Source organism: Quercus suber, unplaced genomic scaffold (assembly GCF_002906115.3).
Source record: "Quercus suber isolate HL8 unplaced genomic scaffold, Cork oak 2.0 scaffold_1, whole genome shotgun sequence".
Lineage (NCBI taxonomy): Eukaryota > Viridiplantae > Streptophyta > Magnoliopsida > Fagales > Fagaceae > Quercus > Quercus suber.
This window is the reverse complement of record NW_027069468.1, coordinates 2,631,561-2,636,974: the sequence shown is the minus strand read 5'-3', so window position 1 is coordinate 2,636,974 and position 5,414 is coordinate 2,631,561. Positions and strand designations below refer to the sequence as shown.

The following is a 5,414-nucleotide window of genomic DNA, read 5'->3' as shown; positions in this document are numbered from 1 at the left end:
TAAAATCTCCAAGTTGTATAGTTAGCAAGAATATAAACCGATGAAAATATTCCAAAGTGAAACATAGTATAATTAAAAGAACTAGTTATATATATTGCATAAGGGCTTGTCTTTTGCGTATATAAATGGTGTTTATCTAGAAGCTACTTNCCGCTGACGCTTCGCCTCTTCCAACTCCGCCCTCACGTCCTTCAACTCAACATTAAGAGTGCGCACCGCCCTTCTTTATACTGAGCCTGTTGGTTTCGCATAGTGGCGTTGTGACTGTTAACGCGAGTGACGACCCCCTCCTTGGCCACGCACCGATCCATGCAGCGCCTTCACACGAACCAAAGCCTAAAAAGTGACATAACCGTCAGTTAGTAAAGAGAAAGTTGGGCGACGGTTGAAGAGAAAGAAGTAAAACTGACGGCTTACCCGAGAAAGGTCGAACAAGGCTGACGACCCCAGTTCCTCCGTCCCTAGCTGATCGCAAGGATCCATGTCCGTCGGCTTTATGAGTGCTTGGATGGCCTCGACGGCAAAGTCCTTGTGCATCAGCAGGCTCTGAGGTCCCTGCAGGACGGGACCAGAAGAGGTCATGACGCCTTTCCAGCTCCATGACCCGACGTAGGGGGCGACTTCACAGGAGTGACGGTTTGTCTCTTCGGCGGACGGATGACCACTCCGTCAGTCTTCCTCTTCTGGGAGCCCTTAGCAACGGTCCTGGGGACAGATGTAGACGTCGCCCCACCCTTAGCTTTCTTCTCCTCCCGCTGACGGGCAGCAGCGGCCTTAATTCGTTCCTTAGCAGCATCCATTTCTGCAAAAGGCAAACAAAAGCAAACATAAGGGAAAGCCGACGACTAAAAGTTTTAAAAGCTGACGGATAGGTAAAGACTCACGGTGACGAGCAAAATCTTCCAACCTACGAGCTTCGGGCGTTGGTTCGGGACCCCCACAGTATGTGTAAAGAGTATCAAGGGTGATTAAGTCCCGGCACGATCGCTCTCCTATGGGTATCTCCAAAAGCCGACGGATGAAGTCTTCTTGCTCGTCAGTTATTGATGGACGAGCGAAAGCTGAAAAAAAAACTTGGCTGCGTTAGTATCTTTTCAAAAATAAAAAATATATACATGGCAAACTGACGGGGATAAAAGGTGACGGCTAAGACCTGACTCCTTAACAAACCCCCAAGTATTGTCAAAACAACCATGAGGAATTGTTTCCCATTCATCCTGACGGCACACCCAGTCCGTCCCCTCTACGAAAAAGAACCTACTCTTCCAGGCTCTATTGGAATCTGGCATTTCAGATACCAGCCTTAAATCCTTCTCCCTGACGGCGAAGTGATACATCCCTCTTGATGAAGAAAGGTGCCGAGGTCTATAACAATAGAAGAATTCGTCCAAGGTAAGCTGACGATGACCTCCGCTTAAACGACCCCACAACACCTCGGCACTTATAAAAATTCTCCAGGAGTTTGGGGCGATCTGACTAATTGAGATGCCGAGGTAATCAGCTAACTGACGGTGCAAAGCCGTCAGGGGCAATCTCAACCCGGCAGCAAACATGGCGTCATACATGCCAACGTCTGCAGTTCTTCCCGTGTAACACTTCTCGCCCTCCATAGGCAGACGGATGGGAATATGGTCAGGGATTTGGAAACGGGTAGTAGTTCACTAAAAATTTTGAGCGTCATCTTTGGAGAGAATTTATTCACAGCCCAGTCCTTGGGAAGGATGAAGGGACGGCTACCTTCAGGACCTACGGAATCCCCTTCGCTAGACTCCTCGACGCCTTCATCCCCGTCACCGTTCCCCCCTAATTCAACTTGACTCCCCTCGCCTACTTCTTCCTCCTGGCCGCCGTTTCCTTGGCTTTCCATTTCTTCGACGGCAACATGTGCTGACGTCTCCCTCTCTGACGACCAGGAGGAACTCTCAGACTCACTACTTGAGCCTGAACCAAACACCTCGTCGTAGCCCGCTCCTTCGCGGACCGACGACTGATCACTCGACATCTACCTACAAGTGACGGGTGTAAACTAAGCACCTAGGATGACGACCTCACTTTAAAAAAGAAGAAAAACTGAAAGCAGACGAGAAAGGAAGGAAAACTTACGAGTTCTGGATTGACGGTTGAAAAAGCAACAGCAGGAGCGATGGTAGAGCTGACGGAATCTGGGCGACGGATGTGCTCTCCAGAAATCAAGTGGATGAAATAGTGAAATGAGGAGAGGGGACCACGTATATATAAGCTAAAACGCACGGAAGACGAAGCGACGCCCGCGTATCCGACACGGAGCCAATCCCAGCATGCCACCTGTCCTAGCATTTAATGCTAAAAGAGTCAGCAGTAATGATTCTTGTCCTGAATCAAAGTGGCAGGAAGCGACGAATACAAACTCCATAACCCGTCAGGTAAAACCAACGGAGATATGGAGTAGGGGGCAACTGATATGGAAGAATTATAACAGGCACCATGAACTTAACCCGTCAGCTTTTGTTCTGGCTGACGGGTCAAGACATGACGTAAGGTAAATGTGATGAAATGCACGCCGACTAAATCAAGACGAAACTGACGGGCTGAAGTCCCCAAGTCCAACTGACGGCTTTTTTGAAGCCCTTAGGTTACTGAGCGAAGCTTGAAGGCCGACGGGAAGTACAGGCTGACGTCTCAAAAGGCTGACGGTTATATGAAGACTATAACTTGGTCATCACGCATGGGTTTTAGAAATTGCTTGTACTCCACGCCCAGTATCAGAGTCCTATAAGGAAAGGATTCCGCAATCTACGCGCATAAGGATTCCTACAAGGAAAAGACTTCTACTCCAAGGAAAAAAGATCCACCCACTACTACTATAAAAACCCCAATACCCTCATGAGCCGAGGTACGAATAATTAACCCCTCTCTAGCACTCTAGAGTTGAAAGAAGTTCTAACTTGACCTTCGGAGGGTATTTGGCCGGCACCACACCGGTGCTCTCTGCGAGGTCCTTTTCTTTTTTTTGTTGTGCAGGTGTTGTCTTTGAGCGTACAAGCGTCGTGCAATTCACTGGTGAGATTTTCGGCATCATCACCTTCCAAAGTCAAAATTTTGTAAGCTTTCACCTTGGATATGAGAGGTGTAAAATAAATAACTTGGACCGTGTGTTGAAATATAAATTTGGTAAAAAAAAAAAAAAAAATGCAAGAAGAAGATGATGACATACATTTTTTAAAGTACAACAGCATTTATGTATTGACATATTTGTGGATTATGTGGATAAAAAAATAAAAATGTACATGTGTTATTTCCCCATCTAATTCCCCTCAGCCTCATGTGCTAGGGACATTGAGCAATTTACATCAAAGTAGCGTTTACAAAACAAGTACAAAGAAAGTATCAAAAGAAAGGTTTCTTTTTTTTTTTTTTCTTTTTTTTTTGATAGTTTGAAAAGAAATTATATAATTTGAGAGAGCATGTTCTAAAAAATTAAGGACTCTCCTTAATTGAAGTAACATAGTACCCAACACTTTGAGCACATTTTGCTAACAAATGAGCAGATCAGTTTCCATTTTTACATATACTAGTCGCAGACCCGCGCGTTGCGCGTGATTATTTTTTATGGTGATCTCATTATTATTATTATTATTTTGTAATTTGAACTAATTTAATGAAAAGTAATGCATTTCATAATCATATTTATCACAAAATATTTTTTATTATTATTGTAGAATTGTTTTATTTAAAATTTGAAACCTTAATTCTACTGTAGTTGGTTGACTAATTTTTACATCTCTAAGTCAATTAAACACGTTTTGCATGCTACATGTAAACCTTCTTTTCTATAAGGGTTGAAATTATGTGCGTAATACTTTTTTTCTATGGAAGTTAAAAAGAATAAAATTCACCTTGTCTTGATGTTTTCTAAAAATTAAATTTGGAGATTCTCTTTCAATAATTGTGAAAATTCCAAGCAATAATTCAGAAGGTAATACATGTTACATGTTCATGCTTTGATTGTGTAATTGTATGATTGATTTGGGTTGTAATTTATAAGTTGAATATGGTGGTGTATATCTAAAATGGCCTAAATATGTTGTTTAGGATATTGAATATAGTGTTGTGTGTGATTTATAGAGTAGCGACGGTTGTAGTAATTAAAAATTGGTTTTTCATTGTCTTTTAAGTTAATAAAAACCTTACATATACTTTTTTTTTTCAAAAAACCTTTACATATTTTTTTAACGCGAATCTTTACATATACCTTAATAAGTAAACCCTATACATTTCATTTTCTTAGATGCATAAAAAAAGACATCTATTCCATAATAATAGTGGCTAATTAGTTTTTTCATGTTCTCATTTATAACGTTTCTTACTATTATCATATTTTACTGGCTGTTGATTTTCATAACATAATAGAGGCATTAAATGAGAGTTAAATTCTTAGAACTTTTCATTAGATTTTAAAAGTCATGGTGTGTGAAGAATATAAGCATTTAAAGACCTTTATATATATATATATATATTATTTATAAATAATGTTAAATGAAATGTCAAAAAAAAAATATATTTGAAAATTTTCATCTTTTTTCTTATATATTTCTATTATTACTGAAGAACTTTTTCCTTTTAGTTTTGATAATAAATATGATTTTCTAGATTAGAGTTTGATTAGTTTCAAGTTTCAAGTTTAAATTTTGTATGATTTTATTTAATTGTTGATTATATGATTTAATTAAGTGAATTTAACGATTTATTTTTTGCATTGTAAAGTTTATAATAACATTCATAAGGTCATCTTTAATTAATTTTTTACTCCTTTAGCCATTGGTCTCTTTGTTTTCCAATTAATGGTTACTAATTAATTTATTTAATTGACGTTTGATTTCTTTTACTAATATCTTTCTCTCCCTCTTTGTTAACATCCTATTGTTTTCCCAAATTTGATGATAATTCTAATGTACTAAATATGTAACGTTTATTTTTATTTATATTTTATTCTATTTTGCTGCCATGAAGTTAATACATCCATAACTATTAGTTTATTATTTTATGATATGTTTGGTTTGATATTATTATTATTATAAATTTAGTGCTTCTAAAATAGCATGTGTTTTGTGTTCTCTTTTTCTATTAATGCATTGTAACGTTTTATGGGAATACTTTATAAGAAAATTGTTTTTTCTTTTCTTTTTTTTTCTTTATTTTATTTTATTTTAAATTGAGTGTCTCTAAATTGATATTTATTTTGTATTTCATTTTTCCATTGATGCATTTTAACATTTCATGGGAAGACTTTATAAGAACAATTTTTATTTATTGAATAAAATATTATACGTTTAATTTTTAAAAAATGAGACAAAATATAAATAATTATGATATGGAGGATTTTGTTAAATTTAAATGTTGAATAAAATAAGATGAGAATAAAATAATAAAAATGA

At 37.8% G+C, this 5,414-nt stretch overlaps 1 long non-coding RNA gene across 2 annotated transcripts; it reads right to left on the bottom strand.

Moving 5' to 3' along the window:
• Positions 1-592: 592 nt before the first annotated feature.
• LOC136068761 (uncharacterized) lies at positions 593-2,989 on the bottom strand. 2 transcript variants are annotated; one of them, XR_010630073.1, is made up of 3 exons: positions 2,930-2,989; positions 885-1,061; positions 593-802 (listed from the first exon to the last, which is right to left on the bottom strand). It is a non-coding gene; the product is annotated as an uncharacterized LOC136068761 (long non-coding RNA). The 2 variants fall into 2 exon arrangements; XR_010630076.1 differs by lacking the exon at positions 2,930-2,989 and adding an exon at positions 1,154-1,476.
• Positions 2,990-5,414: the final 2,425 nt, after the last annotated feature.